At 45.4% G+C, this 20,740-nt stretch overlaps 2 pseudogenes; both read left to right on the top strand.

Annotated features, from left to right (window-relative positions):
• The first annotated feature begins 4,365 nt into the window (after positions 1 to 4,365).
• On the top strand, positions 4,366 to 6,120 carry LOC115325399 (annotated as a pseudogene).
• Positions 6,121 to 11,061: 4,941 nt separating this feature from the next.
• On the top strand, positions 11,062 to 12,302 carry LOC120840650 (annotated as a pseudogene).
• Positions 12,303 to 20,740: the final 8,438 nt, after the last annotated feature.

Here is a 20,740-nt window from a genome sequence, read left to right as displayed (position 1 = left end):
GTTCGGTGCTGATCCAAATTCATTCGCCACAATTTTGTGATTGTGACCGACCTTAAGTACATAAGGCAGGGCAACAGGTCTAACTTCAGGCTTTTCCATCTCGGCCTCCTCTCCCCTAATAAGCATCTGAAGCTTCTTGAGTAACCCGTCAGCGACATCACGTAAGGCCCGGGAAGTGAACCCCTTATCCTGTAATCTGTACAGCTGCAACTGAAAACTAAAACTCATCATGCGAGGGCAAGAATTTTTTAAGGAGACAGCCAGGCAAGAAGAGGCAATTCCCCTCTTTACGAGTTCGGCCGAATTATATGACAGCATCATTTTCTTAAATCGGTGCACATACTCTTAACACTGAAACGACGACGAAGTGTCCTTTAGCGTGCAGAACAATTTTAGTGCTCCTCGACTTTTTTGTATAAAATCCTATATAACAGAAGTCGCCACCTCTGAGGTTCCGGTACATGCACCCGCCGCTGCGCCATGTCCTCGGCAGACGGGGATCGACCACCTGCGCAAACACAGACTGCACCAGAGACTAACCCAACTCCGTCTCCACCGGCGCCTGGTTTACCCCCGTCAACTCCAGCACGTAAAGGCGAGTGCACGAAAGTCCCCACATCCTCGTCCTCAGCTTCGCAAATCAACATGGACATCACATATTTGACCCCTGGGCAATGCCTTCATCATTTCAGCGACTGACAGCATGGGCACGACTGACGATGAGGGCTTTATTTTGCAGCTATGGGGCCCAATCAACGTCATCGAGCAGCAGTACCATCATTTTCATCGAGAGCTTGTCTCCAGCACTTACTGTTATTTATATGCCCATAGACCAAACAAAGATAATAACAAAGCTGAACGAACTGAAACTCACCAAGCTGCACGAATCACACGCGCCAGCATCAGTAATTCAAATCCATTCGAACTACCTACTCAACTTATTATCTGTTGACACTCGAAACCTGGCTGCATCCTCCTTGCTTCTGAAGGTGTCGCCACTCCTAGGAATTCCAGTTAGAGCATTCGAGCCGCGGTCACCCGCATACGTGAAGTAAACAATCTCGGCTACAGAGCAGCTCGCAGCTCGGTCAAAAGGCCACCAACTTTCCGGCCCTAGAACAATCTATCCCCCGAGAGAACCTGACAGTCTCTCGCTCTGCCACTACTTGAACTTCAAGCACTACACTAAAGGCGGACTCCACCCAAGTAATAGACAGCAAAATATCTCAACGAGAACACCAACGGGAAGAGGCACTTCCCCAAAACCAGACTTCTGTCAAAACACCGGCCCACAACAAAACCCCGGAACAACATTTTTCACAAAGACAAAAACGCACGTGACCGTCCTTCAGCCAGATATTGACAACAAAGAGGTGCAATGAACAACATCATCTCCGTATTGACCAACCATCTGACCGTTCGCAACCAAGCTCTGGAGTCTGGTCGTCAATCATCCTTGCGGCAGAGAAGCACATACGTGATTTCCTTGCCCAGTTTTCGTCTAGAGTTGCTCGACTTGCGCAACAGTCATTTGAACTTCTTTTTCCTCTTTTAGCTGCTCTTTTCAAGTTATTCATGGCACAAAACCGATCCACCTCTTCAACACGGGAGGTGGGTGAGCCGGCCCGTTCACAACCCTCATCTACACTTTCCCCGTTCTCTTCTCCTTCGCAATACACAGCTCCCGTCACGAGCCTTCCAACTTTGCATGCATCATACGCCCAAACGATTCAGCGCCCCTAAGTATCCCGCACAGCAGGGTTGGCACCGGAAATTACAACTATACAACTTCTTGAACACGCCTTCGAGATGCTAATGAATGAGGTCCCGATAATTCGTACCATACAAACCGAGATACACTGAAAGAAACACGAATTCGCACGCACCGACGTAGTAGCTCAACAATTAGTAGCCAATATGCAAACGATGGCTCGCGAGCACGGACCCGCACTCATTAACATCAAGGAACCTTTATCTAATACATTATCTCAACATGGCATCCTCCAATAGTTCGTAACAATTTGGCAATGGAACTGCCGGGGTCTCCGCAGAAAGAAAGGGCTTCTCCAACAATTTATCCATACAGAGACAAGCAAACCTGACATCATCCTGGATCAAGAAGCGGACTGTCCTATTACATTACCTGGATTATCACTTTGTGCAAGGCAGTATCACCAAAACGATAAACAAACCCCACAATGAGCCCACATATCAATTACCACCACCACGTTCGTAACTCGGCATATTCCAGCTATTCTAATCGACACCGCCTCTATAAACAACTCAACCCAGGAGCAGGTTATAGTACAATGTCGCCTCAACAATCGGGATGTTATCATCGCCAACGTGTACTGGTCTCCAGGACTCGATGGGCCATCTGTGAGGTGGATAGAAGCGTATATACAGCAACATAAGCACATTCACATCATCCTCGCTGGTGATTTTAATGCGCATAACACTTCCTGGGGCTATACGCGCACCACCAAAACCGTGATGCGTCTCGAACGCAAATCTCAGGACAACAGATATACGCTCCTCAAGGGGTATCCACACGAAGGAGAACTCCGCGGACGGATGTCGTGACGTCAACACCCCGGGAAACTCCGTCCCCGGCTCCGCCGCGTGCACCTGCGGAGCTTTCAAGCTGACAGCACGAAGCCTCCGCGCCTCCGCCACGGAGGAAAACGGGAGAACGGCGCCGCGAGGCGTCAAAAAGGAATGACGTATGTCGCACGTGATGCGCGATCCGCGGAGGAAAGGAGCGGATTTCTCCTTCGTGTGGATACCCCTTTAAGGGGTATCCACACGAAGGAGAACTCCGCGGACGGATGTCGTGACGTCAACAACCCGGGAAACTCCGTCCCAGGCTCCGCCGCGTGCACCTGCGGAGCTTTCCTGCTGACAGCACGAAGACTCCGCGCCTCCGCCACGGAGGAGAACAGGAGAACGGCGCCGCGAGGCGTCAAAAAGGAATGACGTATGTCTTACGTGCTGCGCGGTCCGCGGAGGAAAGGGGCGGATTTCTCCTTCGTGTGGATACCCCATTAACGACACAACGGACCCCACGCGACAGGGCAACAGCGTTGAGTGAGAACTAACCCAGACCTCAGCTGGCACCGCGGTGTCGGAAACGTCACGTGGACGAATATTCACGAAAACCTAGACAGTGATCATCGCATCATCGAAATCAAGCTAGCTGATCCTCACATCAAGCCCCATCCCGCTCACGGAGGCCCAAAGACACAACTCACTGAGTGGCACCGGTTTGGATAAGACCTAGACGAGGTACACGGCCGACAGATCTACAGCCATGGGTCAACGCCATACGTGAAACGAAATCAAAGCACACTAAAATTATCACACGCACCCCTGAACACCCGCAAATAGATTCTCATCTGCTTTACCTTTGGAACAAGCAACACAGACTAGTTCAAAAATTGATGAAACAAAAAGGAAATCGTGGCCTTCGCAAGGTTATCCAACAAATCCCGCTAGAGGCTGAAGAATACGCGCAACAACTCTGTACTAAAAACTAGCTTGAAACGTGTCACCAGCTACATGGTCAACTCCACACTCCTAGGATGTGGGAAATCTTACGCACGCTTCTAGGACAGGGCTACACACGACACAAAATTGACAAAATTGTGATGCACTCTGGCAAGACGCGAGAACAGACATCAGAAGAAATTTACCAAACGTTCTATCCCATCGGCCCGAGTACAGAGCAACTTCCTAGCTATCCACACGGATCACTCGACCAAATGGACACAGGCATCAACAGCAACTTTACGGCAGGTGAGCTACACGCGGCCATATCTTCACTAAAACGAAACACGGCTCCAGGCAAAGACGGCATTGCATACACTACCCTCCGTAACCTCCCACTTCCACGATTAGAACAGATTCTTGAATACATAAACACCGCATGGGAATCTGGCACCCTTCGACAAGAATGGAAAACGGCAGTGATAATTCCAATCCCCAAACCCGGCAAGCCCCCCAACTCTATTACCAACCTTCGTCCGATAACCCTCACATCATGTGTAGGCAAATAAATGGAACGCATGGCCCTCAACCGTCTCAATTGGCACATGGAAAGTAGTGACGCTCTCCCCTACACGAGACAGGCTTCCGATCACACGTGTCAGCCCTCAGGACACCATGCTCCGAATATCGGAGGATGTGTACAAAAATATTAGCCTAGTCCAAACTCGAACAACCGCGGGAGTAGACACACACAAGGCGTTCGATAACGTACCACATTCAGCCATCCTTACCGACCTTCTGACACTACCACCGGGCGCTCGCCTCTACAACTATATAAAAGGTTTCTTAACTGGTCGTTCTATACAAATCCAAATCAATTGAGAGCTTTCGGCTTGCCGAACACTAGCTACCAGCGTCCCTCAAGGTTCCATTCTTTCCCCCACTCTCCTTAATATTGACTACTTCACAGACCTGCCCAGCTCCGTCCTATATCATACCTGCAACACAACATTTATGCAGATGACATTACAATCTGGTGTTGTAAGAATTCTTTGGATAACAGGAACACACGATCCAGTCAGGTCTAGATGTCATTCAGAACCACCTGAGCAGTATTGGCCTCAAATGCTGTCACACCTAATCCGAATTCATTGCAGTTACCAATGAAACAGGCCGTAAAGCAGAAGAGCAACGCGACAGCATTAAGCTCCACATTGACCACACCGCTATCCCTCGCCACTCTCACATCCGAATACTGGGATTCCTCCTAGAGGACAATGGCAAGGCCCACGTATGGATGGACACGATACTGCGGCCACTCAATCAGATTTACCAAATGCTAAGTATAGCAACGCGCAGAAAAAGAGGACTCAAGGACCAGGAGCTTCGCAGGATTATCAAGGCCCTTGTCTACTCCCGTGTACTGTACCAGCTTTCATATATAATCATCACCAAGTCGCAGCTCTCCAAATTAGAAGCAGCGCTCAGAAGATACACCAGACTAGTCCTAGGAGTACTACGATTTCCCGCAAATTGTCTAGTGGCCTCGACTTGACTTTTTAACACACTTGAAGAACGTACCACTTTTTGCCGCCAAGCACATATTGCAAGGCTTCAAACATCATTCCAAGGCCGCAAGCTCCTCGAGAATCAAGGCTACGACACCACCACCTTGCATCCTTTTACACCACCCCTACCCCTACCCCCGCCATGGGAGTCCCTACCCCGCGTCGCAGTCATGCCCATACCTCAACATATGAATCCGGACAAACATGCTGCCCGACGCACACAACTATTCGAACGGATAGACCGAGAGACACCAAGAACGGATACCACATATTACTACACAGATGCCAGTCACAGTCCCAGCAGAAGCATAACGGCTGTAGTAGGGCCTGGTTATGAGCATAATAATGAACACAGCAATGTCCCTACCCCATCCGCCCGGGAGACCCTAGCGGTTCTTGAAGCCATCAGTCGACCTCACCATCCTGCTCTCCACATTTACATTCGAACAGATAGCCAGGAAAATTGACACAGTTTTCGCGACGGTGCGCTGCCCGGACATATCCGCAGCCTTTTGCAACGTCACCTTAACAGGCATCCCTCCCTCCATGTTACCCTCCAATAGATCCCCGGACATCAAGGCGTAGAAGAACACAACCGAGCTCATGAGCTCACCCGCGTTACGAATTTTCCGGGTCCTCCATTCTTCTGGCCGTCCGACTATGACCCCAAGGAACACCGAAAACTCTTGCACAAGGAGCGTACATCCATCCTAAGAGAACAACGCGCTAACACCGCCACAATTATCGCTCCAGCCTAATCCCTCTCGCAGGAGGACAGCGCCATTCTTCGCAAACATCAAACCAATTCGATCATGACTCCCCTCATTCGCCAATATATCCAGGGCCTTGCCAGACGCCCGAAATGCTCCAACTGTGGCGAATACCCCACTCTAGAGAGCATTGCCTGTGGCGATGCTCCTATATACAACCTACCCTCCTATCCTCTCTTTCCTCCCTATCCCACAGTCTCCAACCTCACGCATGGACGGACTGGCTTAGTCCACCTACCAATGCCCATATTCTCCTGCCGGCACTCATTCAGCACGTGAAAAACATGTTGGGTGAGGGCTGGTATGTGAACAAATACAACTGAGCGCCGGACCTTGGCGTATAAATGAAGCAAGATATTTTTCTCTCTCTTTCTTGTCATCATAAAAAAGACCCAACTCCAAAAATTCCAGGCGCCCAAAACTCGCGGTCTAATGCGTAAATTTTAAGCTTTTCGCACAACTCTTAATAACCTCAAGCACTCCAGAGACAATATTATCTTCGTTAACCTCTAGAGAATCTCAGTTTAACACAAACAAATCGTGAACGTACCTAAAACTGTTGAGCCTGTAATTCTTTACCAAAACCTTTTCGATTGCCCTATCACAGGAAGCAAGAAAATATTACACAGATCCGGCGACACCCTCGATCCACTGCTAGCGCCTCGGTTTTGCACAAACTACCCTTCATAAGAAACCAAGGTGTTCTGGAGGTAGTGAAGTAGCAACTCTAAAAAAGCCTTCAACAATTATTCTAGTGGAACTACGGAATGGCAGCTCCCCGCTCTCCTCGATGCATGTCTTCACAGCCACCAGTAGTCTGTTATGTGGCACAAAATAAAATAAATCTTCCACGTCTACCGAAAATCTTGTTTCCCCTTTCAAGTCTTCGCTGTGTAAAAATTCAATTATTTATTCAAAGCGTTTTACAAGTACAGGATCCCGCAAATTCAACCCCGGAAAATGTCTGCAGAGGAAGACTGCTGCCTCACGCTAGCAGGAGTCCTTTTTAGGGATGATCGCTTTAAACGGGTACCCAGTCTTGTGAGTTTTCGCCGTGAAGAACACCGATAAATTAAGGCTTCTTGAAGCTCCAACTGTTTTAGCCAAGATAGTCAACTCAAACCTTTGGCACAAGAAGTTTGTGTACGTTTTAATCTTAGGCAGCGAAACTTCCTTGACAGGCCTGAAGTGGCTTTCAATGGCTTTCCTGGATTTCTCCATATACAGTTTGGCATATTTACCACCAAACATAAGTACCCACTAGCCCGAATCGCACTATTAACAGGTTCATATCATTTGAAGATCGCCCGTTCTCGCTAGAGGTATCTTGACTTTGATCTCTCCTGTTCTACAAAATAGCACGTTCATTGCATTTAATGACCACCCTTCTCGCTAGAAATTTAACGACGTCTAACTTCTTTCTTTTACAAAATAGAACGTCCATTGCATTTATCTACCGCCCCTTTTCGTTGGAGATGTTAGGACCTTGGCCTATCCTGTCTTACAAAATAGCACATTTATGACACTCAACGACTGCTCCTTTTCTTTAGAGGTGTTACTACCTTAGCCGAGCATTTTCTTCAATATAGCACGTTCTTCGAGTTTGACGACCGCTCATTCTCGCTAAAGATGTTATAGCCTTTGGCTACCTAGTTCTGCAATATAGCACGTTTCTGGCATTTGACGAGCACCCCTATTCGCTAGAGATTGAATGACCTTGACCCGTCCTGTTCTACTAATTAGTACGTTCATGGCATCTGACGACCGCCCCTTTTTTCTAGAGGTGACATGACCTTGGCCAATCCTGTTCTTGAAAATAGCACGTTCACGGCCTTGGTCTACGGTTCCATTTTGCTAGAAACGTTACGACTTTAGCCTTTCTGGTTCTACACATTATAATGTTTATATCCTTTGGCGACCGCCAGTTCTCGCTAGAGGTGTTATGACCTTAGCCTTTCCTGTTCTACAAAATAGCTCGTTCATGGCTTTTGAAGACTTCCCCTTCTCGATAGAGTTGTTGCGACCTTGTCCTGTCCTGTTCAACAAAATAGCTCATTCTTGGCATTAGATGACCAACCCTTCTCATTAGAGAGGTTATAACCTTAGCCTACCTTGTTCTTCATTATAGCGTGACGTTGATGGCATTTGACGACCACCATTCTCGTTTGAGATGCTATGAACATGGCATTGTCTGTTCTACAATATAACACGTCCGTGGCATCTGCCGACCGCCCCTATTCGCTAGTGATGGTAACTTGCGGCCTTGACGCGGGCCCGGGGGGCCCTTGCTCCCTGACAGTGCGGTGATGCGGCGCCGCTCTGTGTCTCGAGATGACCCCTCTTCTCCTTCCCCTCCTCCTAATCTTAACGGGCTAACAACTTCCCGACTTTCTCATGCCGACCCCCCTTCTTGTCCCACTGGGCTAACAATTCCTCGCTCCTCCGCTGCCCCGATTCTCTCTCCCCCTCTCCCTCCCTTGTTTCGCTTTCTCTTTCCTTCCCCCCTTTTACTCCTTTCCCTCTTCCCTCTCCCTCCCTTCTGTCACTTGTCCTTTCCTTCCCCCCCTTTTTTTTCTCTAGGTTCACCGATCTCGATGCCAACTTCTAATAAAGAACGCTACATGTTGTTGAAAGTCGAAAGATGTCCGTCCTTGTCCGTCCTTTCTGTTTATTCTTTCTGTAATAAGTCATCAAAACCAACGCGCTCACGTTTAACTATAGATGGTATCCCCTTGGCCTAATTTGTCCTATTAAATAGCACGTTCGTGGCAATAGCCATTCACGGCATCTGGTGACGGCCCCTACTAGCAAGAGACGTTACTACCCTTTCCTCTCCTGTTCCACTATACTGCACGTTCATGGCATTTGAGAACCGCTCCTTCTCTATAAAGATGTAATGAGCTTGGCCTATTTTATTCTAACAAAATAGCATGTTCACAGCATCTGGCGACCGCCTCTTCTCGCTTTAGATGTTACTGCCCTGGCCTATCTTGTTTTACAAAACAGCACGTTCATGGCATTTGAAGACCACACCTTCTCGCTAGAAGTGTCATATTCTTGGCATATCCCGTATTACAAAATATCGCGTTTCTGGCATTTGACGCCGAACTCTTTGCACTAGAGGTGTTATAACATTGGCCTAGACTGTTCTGCAATAATGGACGTTCTTAACGTTTGGCGAACGACCCTTCTGGCTAGAGATTTTAATGCCTTATTCTGCCTTATTCTGCAACATAGCACGTTTATGGCATTAGACGGCCGCCCCTTCTCGCTAGAATTGTTGTGACTTTGGCCTATCCTGTTTCACAAAATAGTCCGTTCATGGCATCTGGCGAACACTCCTTCTCGCTAGAGATGATATTACATTGGCCTATCCTGTTCTACATAATCGCACGTTCATTGCATTGGCGACCACCCCTCTCGCAAGAAATGTTATGACCTTAACTTATTTTGTTATACAATAGAGCACGTTTATGGCATCTGACGACGGCCCTTTCTCGCTTGAGATGTTATAAACTTGGCGTATCGTGTTCTACAAAATAGCACGTTCATGGCATCGAGCGACCACCCATTTTTGCTAGACATGATATCACCTTGGCCTATCCAGTTCTACAAAATATCACCTTCATGTCGTTTCACCACCTCCTCTTCTCGGTAGAGTTATTTTTACATTAGCCTATCTCATTCTAACAAAATAGTACGTTAATAGCATCCGGCGACCGCCCCTTGTCGGTTGAGATGTTACTGCCTTTGCCTACCTTGTTCTAAAAAAAACAGCACGCTCATGGCATTTGACAACCAGACCTCGCTAGAAGTGTCATATTGTTGGCATATTCTGTACTACAAAATATCACGTTTTTGGCGTTTGACGATTGACCTTTCCCGCTAGAGGTGTCATGGTATTGGCTAGCCTCTTCTTCAATTTAGGACGTTCCTGGTTATTGACGGCCGCCCCTTCTGGCAAGAGATGTTGTCAACTTACTGTTTTGTTCTACAACCTAGCGCGTTTACGGCATTTGACGGCCGCCCCTTTTCGCTGCAGATGAAATGACCTTGTCTTTGCCTACTGTACAAAATACCACGCTCATTGCACTTGGCAACCACGCCTTCCCGCGAGAGAAATTATAACTTTAGTCAATATTGTTCTTCAATATAGCACACTTATGACATGTGACAACCGCCCCTTCTCGCTTGAAATTGTTTGATCTTAGGCTTTATTCTTCTACAATATGTGCATGTTTATGACAATTCACAAACATCCCTTCCCGCTAGAGATGTTATGACCTTAGCCTACCTTGTTCTACAATATAGCATTTTTATGGCATGTGACGACCTTGCGTGTTATTATAATTGTTATTATAATATTATTATTATTAATAATATAATATATTAATATTATAATATTATAATTGTTATTATAATATTTCTTGCTAGAGATATTATAATCTTAGCCTATATTGTTCTGCAATACGTGCACGTTTATGTCATTTGACGACCGCCCTTTCCCGCTAGATATGTTATTACCTTGGCCTATCCTGTTCTTCAATATAACACGTTCATGGCTTTTGGCGAATGCCCCTTCTTGCTACAGGTGTTATCACCTGAGCCTATATCGGTCTACTATAGAGCGCATTTATGACATTGGATGACCGGCTCTTTTCGCTAGAGATGTTATTACCTTGCCCTATCCTGTTCTACAAAATTAGCTCCTTCATGTCATCTGGTGTCCTGGTGTAAACCGAAGCACTACCACACCATTCGCGTGGCTGGCGGATACCAGCATGGCTTTTTTGCGGGCGATCCACCGGCTTTGTTTTCTTGATTTCGTTTTTGTTTTTGTGTGCGGAGCTCAGTTCGTCGACGGCGGAGCCGTGCTAACATTGCGTACCTAGCATTTTGTTGTTTTGTTGCTTGACGGTTTCCGAGTTTCGCGCGGAAGTCAACGCGATCTCGACGGTAAGCGCAGGGCCGAGTGGCAACTTCTTGCCGAGAGACATATCGAGGAGACCTAGCAAGAGTCGGTCCCGGACTAGCTCGTCTTTCAAAGCGCGATATTTAAATCTCTCATCCAGCTTGAAAATGTCGATAAAAATACTTTTGAGAGCCTCGTGAGTCTCTTGCTTTCTGCGTTTCACCGTAGCGCGTTCGTCTGGGATGTTTCGTCGCGGTCTACGTCCATGTTTTTTAAAGGCCCTCGGGTCCCTCAGGTCTTTGTCGGGTTTATGTTCGGTGCCGGCATGATGTGCGCAGTATGTTTACGCCTTCTTCTACTTCAGATCGCTGCTGTTGCATGGTTCGGTGAACCAACGTATCATCGTCAGACCTCAGAACCGCGCGGATCGGAAGAAAGCCACCAGTTTTCATCGCAGCACCCAACATCAGCGGTTTTTCTGCAAGATGCCTGGCGCGTCTGGCAACGAAGCGGTACGTCGTATGACCACAGCCTATGAAAGGACGCATCACTCACACTTCGGACGGGGTTCGGTGCCGGCATGACGTGCGCAGTACGCTCACGCCTTCTTCTACTTCAGGTTAGTCGTGTTTATTACGAAGTTGGTCGGTACTCGCGGAAACGCCAGCCGGCATCGTTCCCCAGTCTTCATGAAAACTCCTGCTTTTGGTGCTGTAATCTGCTATCCAATCCTTGTGCTACGGTTGTGGAGTTGACGTTGCTAATCTCTGGTGACGTTGAACTTAACCCTCGACCTCTCATCGACGATAAAATTAAAAAAAAATTGCTGAAAGCTGTTGATTTGTTACCAAAATTGGATAAGGGACAAGAAGCGCTTCTACGTCAAGTGGCAGAAATGTATAAAAACCAAGCTCTACTGGCTAAAAAGATACAACCACTAAACCTGAAGTTCCATGCAATGGCAACGGATATCGCCTTGCTAAAAAGTTATAAGGATGAAATGCAGGATGTCGGCGCGCAGTCAACCAGCCTATCCGCTCAGTGTGACTTGGTCTGCTCAAACCAAGACGACCTGGAAAACAGGTCGAAAAGAAATAATCAAATTTTTTATCGCATTATAGATGAACCTAACAAAACATGGTCCCAATCAGAATCCAAAGTTCTTCATGTATTTTGAAGGAAACCTGGAATAAACTATTCTATTCTATTCTATTCAGTTCTGTAAAGACAAACTTGAGGTGATTGTAGCAGGGAGTGACATCGAACGTGCACACAGGCTTGGCCGCCCTAATCCAGAACTAACAAGGCAGATAATTGTGAAGTTCCAATCTTTTAAGCTTGAACAACATGTTCTGTCCCGTGGATTTAAATTTAAAAAATGGTAACTTCTCCGTCGGTGAAGCTTTTTCAGACAAAGTTAGGCACGAATGCAAGCAGTTGGTAGACTTTGCTAAATCCCAGCAAAAGCCCTTTAGATTACGTTTTGCTATGATTATTATTGATAAAAAGCACTACTACTTAGATATCGATAACACTGAAGGGGGCGTAAAATAAATTAATGCCTAACAATCACCGTCGCCGGCTGGGCGCAAGATAAGAACTGCGCGTGAACTTATCATCGCAATTGTGAACTGTCGCAGTGTGAAAAATAAAGTGAATAAAATAATGCGAAGTGGGCAGACGGTCGACCCATAACGTCGCATACTTCTTCCGCTTACAGTACTTACCTTAATTTTATTTCCGGCTTTCAGCTTTATCAGCATTTCTCATTCCTGACGAGGCTAGGCAAAACGAGGGCGAGTACGTTGGATCTGCTGTCTAGTAGTACGAGGGGTCCTATAAGGTCTCTGTCCAGTATTCCTGGTATTAGCGACCATAAAATAATAATTGGGGGCATAACCAGCGCGTCCGAAATCAATGGGCCAAATCCACCTAGAGAAGTTTTCTTTTATATTCGCGGTAACTACCATGGCATCTGAAGTAATCTTTGTGACTATTTCCCCAAGTTTAGAGAGCTTTCCCACCTACTTGATGTTGAAACTCTGTGGAATCTCTTTAGGAATAAATTAAATTCTTTAGTTACTGCATTCATCCCCTCCAAGGTACTAAGCTCCAATTGACGCTCAGACAAACAGTGGATGACCGATGAACTACGCTCCTCGCACAAAAGAAAAAGGCGAGCATATTTGAGATGCCGCAAAAACAACAATAATTCTTCTCTTTCACGGTTAAACATTGTAAGTGAACAATTCAAATCTATATCGGCTGGATGCCAAATCAGATTTTATGCGTCTTTAAATGATAAACTGAGAAGCAACCCAAAGGAGTTTGAGAAATATGTAAAGTCAAAAAACAAAGTAGCGCTCGGAATTCCCCCGATTAGTGACACTGGTCAAGCTGTTACAGAAGATGAAGAGAAAGCGAAATTTTTTAATAATTAATTTTAATATGAATTAAATTGAAATTTCTTACCCCGGTATCTTAAAAATGGTAAATGGAGTAAAAACAGACAACGCAGACGGTCCTGATGGTATACCCAATCGTCTTCTTACTGAATGTTCCGCGATCATCTCATCATTTTCAAAAATCTTTTTCAAAAAGTCACTTTCCAGTGCAAAGCTCCCGAGCGAGAGGAAAACGGCAAATGTTAGTTCCGATACATAAGGATGGACCAAAACGTGATGTAAAAAATTACTGACCCATTTCTCTTCTGTGCACCTGTTCTAAACTAATGGAACATATAATCTACAGCAATGTTTTCTGTCATCTAAGCAAAAATAGCTATCTCACTCCCTGACAACACGGCTTTAGAAAAGGATTTTCTTGTGAAACGCAGCTGATTGCGTTTTATCACGATCTTGCATATTCATTTGACAACAGGCTCCAAGTAGATGGCATATTTCTTGACTTTCAAAAAGCGTTTGATACAGTGCCTCATGCCCTTATCATCCAAAATCTTTTAACATTAAACTTACCGACTAAGATTACCGCGTGACTGACCGACTATCTACACCAGAGAAAACAATCCGTTTTAATCAAAAGCAAGCACTCTGCCCACGTACCAGTCACATCCGGAGTCCTACAAGGGTCAGTATTGGGACCGCTTTTTGTTTATTTTTATCAATGATATTACCCAGTCACTGCAATGAAATATAAGGCTCTATGCGGATGACTGTGTAGTCTATTCTGAGGTTCAGGAAATTGCCCACTGTTGGGCACTACAAGATGATATCCGCCGTATCTCAGCCTGGTGCGACACATGGGGCATGAATTTAAACATAAATAAATGTAATCACGTACGTTCCACGCGTAAGCGCAAGCCTATCTTATTTATATATGACATCAGCGGAAATTCTTTGGCGACAGTATCAGATGTAAAATACCTTGGTGTATATTTTTCAGAAAACCTTACCTGGATAAAACACGTAAACTACATAACTGCAAAAGCAACTCGGATGCTTAACTTTATTAATAGAAACTTCAGAGACTGCCCTATGAACATTGAAAGCACATTATATGTTACATATATTAGACCTATCTTAGAATACGCAAGTGTTTCTTGGGAACCCAGCCAGGCCTACCTTGTGAACCAACTGGAGAAAGTACAAAATAGAGCAGAAAGGTTTATAGCAGGTAATTGTAATTTTAGATCGAGTATTATTCAGCTAAAAAGAGAACTGAATTTAGTCTCACTGGCCCATAGAAGGAAGTGTATGCGCTTAAAGTTGTATCATAGCATATTTCATAAGTACCTTGGTATAAAGTTAACTACATGCTGCCTCCCCACTTCACATCAGGAAGAAAAGATCACTTAAAAAAAGTGAGAGAGTACCACTGTAGGACGAATATATTTAGCACTTCTTTTTCCCTCTGCAACAACCGACTGGAACTCTCTAACGAAAGATATAATCAAGATCACATCTACAACTTTGTTCTTCGATAATATCTTAAATGCAGACTTTCTCATTTGATTCGTGCGTACTCATGCTTATGCCACTGTTCAACTGAATACCATGTAAATATTACAAATCTGTTTTGCGCGCTCATGTTATCGTTCCCCGTGCTTTTGAACATTTGCTTATGCGTGTGCATCCCTCCCTCGCAATATAGCCTTAGGCGCTGCGAGGCAACCTGAAAAGGTAAATAAATAAATATATAAATGTTCGTCGCTGAACTTGAGACTGTATAGAACTTCCTTCGCCTTGCGTCTTATGACGTAGAGTGGAGTATTTATCTGAGCAGCGTCGTCTTGCTTGCTGAGTTCTGAGATGACTTGGTAGCGATTCCATCGCGTAATCCAAGGCTGCCAGTCGTCCTGACGCCTCAAGCCGGGCTTCTCCGGGTTAGCGATGACAAAAAGTTGAAGACTGGGAAAGTGGGCTGGACAATAATGACAAAATTTAGTGCACATTGAGTAATGATCGTAGCTTCACTTAAAATAAAACAGTGGATTGTTTTATTTGTCCTTCTGTTGGTTTATCCTCTACCGTCATTTTACACACCCGGGGTGTTTTAATGAAGTTTCGAATGACTCAGCACATTCAAGAAACCGCAATTCAAATCTCTGTGATTTGATTCGTCATGACTCATTTTCTTCTGATATTAACGCAAGAAGCCGAAGCATTCGCGCTAAAAAGATTGTCTCGCTGCCTGCATGAGTTTACTTTAGCCCCTTCCATCGTTCCCCGAAGGTCCCTTGAAACCGGTACTCAACTGAAACGGAAAGGCTTGACTTGCTGTTTTTACAGAACTAATGGGGATAAGCTTTCTATAGAAGCTTTGTTATGCAGCCGAAGGGGCGCACTCGCCAGAGGAAGAGACTAGGCAAAATGGGTTTGTTGTTTCCGTGTGGTAGCGCTAGTGATGTCGTTTTGCTGTGAATATGATATTGCATTTCGCCGGAAGCGGCGTCAGGCGGTCAGAGCATTTTAGGGGATGGGGCGCAAGGAGCAAAACATAAATTTTTCTCAAGTGTTTGTTTCTACATTTAGCTGAATAGCATAATGGCCGGTATTAGTAACTCACACCACAAGGGTACCGCATGACAGAATAATAAATGCGGACACTTGGCAGTGATTTACTACACGACCTCGCTTCCTGTCTTTTTGTAAAGTAATTACATTGTTAGATATCTATTAGTCTGAAATGGAGGAGCGTTTATCGGCTTTTTGAAGAAGCGGTTGCACATTGTTGTGGTTGCAGGCGTGTGTATTTCTAGAAGTAGACGTCCCATCTGGTCAGCTGCTGCTAGCCATTTTTGAGGACAGATTGCGATAATATGCGTCAGTTCGAAATCCCCCGATAACCTTGCCCTTCAGTTCTGGTCTTGAGGGTGGTCTTCGTGGTTGAGAATCAGAGCTGGGCTGTATCCAGCGGCGGTAGACTTCATATTTTCCCGGGGGGGGGGGGGGGGGGGGGGGGGCGGGGGGAGGGGGGGGGCAGGTTGAGAAGTCCTCCGGGGGGGGGGGGGGGGGGGGCGGGGTGCTGAGCGTTATCTTATCGCCGGAACTGGACACTGAAGCTACCAAAAGCATGCTGGGATTCCATTTCCGATGTATCTTGTCAATAAAGGCAACGTGGGAGTCATTTTGTTTACATGCCACTACTAGAAACTCATTACATGGCACGTAAACAGCGTCTCGGTAAGGATCATGGCCCGGACCCTGTGGGGGGGGGGGGGGGGGGAGGGCCTCTGCCCCCTCCCCCCCTACTTCCTGATCTCACCAGGGGGGACACGAGCCCCGATGCCGCCCCCCCCCCCCCCCCCCCCCCCCCAAAGTCTAAGGGTATGGCTGCATCGCGATGCAAATGTATCTCGATCGTATCTTAGAGATACTTTAAAGCAACTTTATCTCTCTATCGAGATACACTTGAAAAATGTATTTGTATCTCCGTGGTGAAATACATTTACAATGTATCGTTTGTATCGCGATACTTTACCAGATTTAGGTATCTCGTTACATTTGTTGCCATTTTTATGATAAATCTAAAGAATCAAAATATTTGTTTGGAACATGTTGCTTCGGAATTTATCATATTAACCCGCCCTATAACATGGTGTATCTCAGTCACCAACGTAAAAAAACTGGTTTAAAGAAGGTTACTTGCAAGAATAACAAAATCAACTCTTCGCACAAAGCCTTCCACTATTTTTAATTTAGCAAAGCGAACAGTGGAAAGGAGTTGAGTTGAGAAAAGGTATACGGCTCCGTTGTCGAATCTCCTCACACTATAGGTGACTCAGAAGCATATAAGTTGACAGTTGGAGGTGTTCCCTTTCGGCAAAAAAGGATGAATTTAGTTCAAACGCGTTTTGTCAAGCATGACAGGCAGTCTTTAGAGTTCAGCAACTATGTGGTTCACAGGGCATGGTGTTATATGTTAGGGGCATTAGTTCGAGTAAAAAGGAAATGCATAAAATGACACAAAAAAAGGAGCACAAGCATAAATTGTCATCTGCTTTCGCCACGAACTACGCCCTCCCCACGTAGCACCGTTCGGGAACAAATGTATTTCTATAAGCATCTGTATCTGTATTCCCAAGTACTTTTTCGCTGTTTCTGCAGAAGTATCTGACGGATGTCCCGTTGAATAAAAGACAAATGTATCTCAGCATCTTTATTTGGGCCGTGAAACACATGTATCTCAGTATCTGTGTTCCCAAATACTTTTTGGATATCTCTGCCCAGCCCTGTTCAGAATTGCAAAACATTGATTTCAAAGTGTTTAGCGAAACTTGTTTGTCTAAGTAAGGTGGTGGAGGTAAAGTTGAATGAACTCTGCGATTTGGGCATCGTGGCATGGGTAGCTGGCAAGTTGGGTCTTGCTTTAACTTTTATTCATATTAATCTTGATCTATTGATGGAACGTTTCGCTGGAATTTAACAGATGGACGTGTTGCATATTTTTTAATTCGATTGATTAAAACACGTTATTTGCAAAGAATAGTAAAAAGACCGTTACGACTCTAGGATATGCATGCCTGATTGGCCACGAAAATAGCCATGTAATGAAAAATACAGTACAGGTGCTTATATAGTAATATTTAATATGTTAAGTGTAATATGGAAATAGTATGAAAACCAACAAAAAAGGAAAAAAAAAAAGGCGCACTCAACCACGCGTACGCCACTTAAACGGTCTCGTCTTATTGGCGCTTCTGCTGTCAGCGGATCACCCATTCACGCCCATTCCATAAAATACTGATACATAGACGCTCATTCACTATATTCTAGCATGATCATTCTATAGTTTTGTTGTTGTGTCGCTTTTTTGTTTTGATGATCATATTTTTACTCGAGATTACATTGCATATTTTTGTGGATTTCATTGCACGAAATAGTTGTTTTAGGAATGCTTGTTGCTTTCTGCACTCTCTTGATGAATGTATAGTTCCTTCTGAACGTTTGCTTTCTTTCTGGAGCCTAGTGCGATTTGTTTTACTACTGGCAACACGCATCAAACAATAGACGTTTATCATTTTGGTTGTAGATTTGTTTCTACTGGTTGCCTTACCCTACACACAACCAGCTTCTGCTTTCGTAGACCATCACACTGCAACTGAGGTTTCACCTGAATAATCTTTCTTTTACAACTGTTCCGTGTAGCTTGCAATAAAAGAAAAAAATGCTCTCACCCAGGCAGCACAAGGTGTTGGGCCGATATTGAAAGAGCATTGGCAAAAAAAATCGAAAGGATGGTCGACTTTAGCCAATCTGTTCCAATATTGTCTATGTCATTATATAGAATCTTCAGTGACGGGCCAGGTTTTTCAATGACCAACCAATATTGGAAGCACATTGGCATAAAATGGGCAATCTTCGCCTGTCAGTTCCATTCGCTTGCGAATATTGGGTGAAAACTGCCAAAACCTGGGCAATGTTGGCTTCACAGTTCCATTGGCTTGCGAATATTGGATGAAGACTGGTATAAAATGGGAAATCTTGGCCTGTCAGTTCCATTGGCATGTGAATATTGGAAGAATACGGGCATAAACCGGAAAATTCTGGCCTGTGAGTTCCGCTGGCTTGCTAGTATTGGATGAACACTGGCATAAAATGTGCAATCTTGGCCTCTCAGTTCCATTGGCTTGCGAATATTGGAAGAATACTGGCATAAACCGGACAATATTGAACTGTCAGTTCTATTGACTTGCGAATATTGGATGAATACTGGCGTAAACCGGACAACATTGGCTTTTAAGTACCCTTGGCTTGCTAATATTGGATGAACACTGGAATAAAATGGTCAACGTTGGTCTGTCCGTCGGTTGGTATTCCAATATTTGATCGCGACTGGCATAAAGTGAACACTGTTGGCTTGTCCGTAGCATTGGCTTGCCAATGTTGGATAAACACGAGCTTATAATGGTTACTGTTGTCCTGTTAGTACCATTGGCTCATTTTCATTTGAAGAACACAGTGGCATATAATGTTCAGTGTGTGTTAGTCAGACAATACCATTGGCTTAATAGTGGAAGCATGTTGGAATAGGCTGGTTTAGACGTGTTCGTTTTAACTCAACAAGTTCCAATTGCTCGAGCGCTCGTCAATTTTATGCTATTTTGTCAAAGCGCACTTCAGGTGCTTTCCTCCTAAGTAAACAAGACAATAACAAGGTACAGAACTTAATGGCGATGTTTTGCTCCTGCACTGTGCATATTAAGGAGTCGCCAGCGATATGGGCTCATCAGGACCACAAACTGGAAAAAAAACGAAAAACAATGTCCGCGTCATAGAGTCAACATAATAGATTTTCGAGTTGACTGTGATCTTGACAGAAAAACTTCGTACCCTAACTACGGGCTTGTGGAGTGCACCTCGTGTCAGGTGAAGGATTTCCTTGCGATTGACTCGAACAAGACACCATTCTGAAATGTGGCTGTACAATGACGGCTCTATGACTTTACGGCACTACCGGTGCCACAATAAGAGCCCTAATGCTTCCTACATGCCGCCAACGCACTGATAGGAGGCGACAATATTGGTCTTGATTTAGAGTCTAACCAGATTGTGTGGCCGGATGTGGGTCTTGATTTAGAGTCTAGCCCCTTTTTTCTGCCTTTGATTTATCATTGTCTATTCTTAATTTTGACAATAGGCTCCGAGCTTATTTCGGAGCTTCGTGTCTGTCAGCCCCTTTTCGTCCTCTTGCTGTAGAGTTATCAAGTCTAAGCAATCTCTACTACATTGGTTTTTGGAAACCCGGATAGCAAATACCAGCAGAGACAAACGAAAGAATTCGAGAGAGAGAATTGTGCAGGGGAGGATCGCGCCGACGGCCTCGGAAATTCGGAATGGCTTCGGAAAGGGCGAGAGAGGGTATTGCGAGAACAGTTCCCTCATGTTTTTTCCACGCCGTCACTAATCTCTCCAAATCTCTCCTTTGTGAGCGAAGAGGTGTCGGCGTCCTTGGAGGAAGACACTGCGCATTCCTAAGCTGACAGTGCCGAGGGAGCTACGTGCTGGCCGGACCAGTCATCCGCTGTACCGCTCTCTGCGCGTGGCTACGGGAGAGAGCGGGATCACGTGATTAGAAATAGACCTGCGATTGGTTCACCGAGCTTCTTAGCTTTCTCTACACTCTCAGCTTAGGGGTGATGGAGTCCAGCCCACAAAACACACGCACACACGCACACTCGCACACAGAAATTGGGATCGCGTGCACCAAGCCCACACAATAAGGTAGTGACTGGAAGACGGTGGGGACGGTCTCTTTAATTTTCAACACGCGCATTCGCGAACTGCAAGTGGGCAGATGCGCTTCGCAATTTATTCATGTTTTTTTTTGTGGCAGAAATAGCTTTTTTCTCCAAGGAACAAGAATGGCAAGAAAATCATGCGAATATCAGGACACCGTGGTGTATGTTTCTAAGTTGTCTGAGTGCATTCGATTGCTAAGCAGACTGTTTTTATAGGGCGAAGCGTCTCGGACTCTCCGCCATCTGCGCTACCTTATACTGAAACCGGCAAGAACGGGGGTTCTAGAGTTCCAATCACCAGTAG

This window comes from Ixodes scapularis, unplaced genomic scaffold, assembly GCF_016920785.2.
Source record: "Ixodes scapularis isolate PalLabHiFi unplaced genomic scaffold, ASM1692078v2 PGA_scaffold4__175_contigs__length_147842914, whole genome shotgun sequence".
Lineage (NCBI taxonomy): Eukaryota > Metazoa > Arthropoda > Arachnida > Ixodida > Ixodidae > Ixodes > Ixodes scapularis.
The sequence above is the reverse complement of the archived record's forward strand: the minus strand, read 5'-3'. Positions and strand labels throughout refer to the sequence as shown.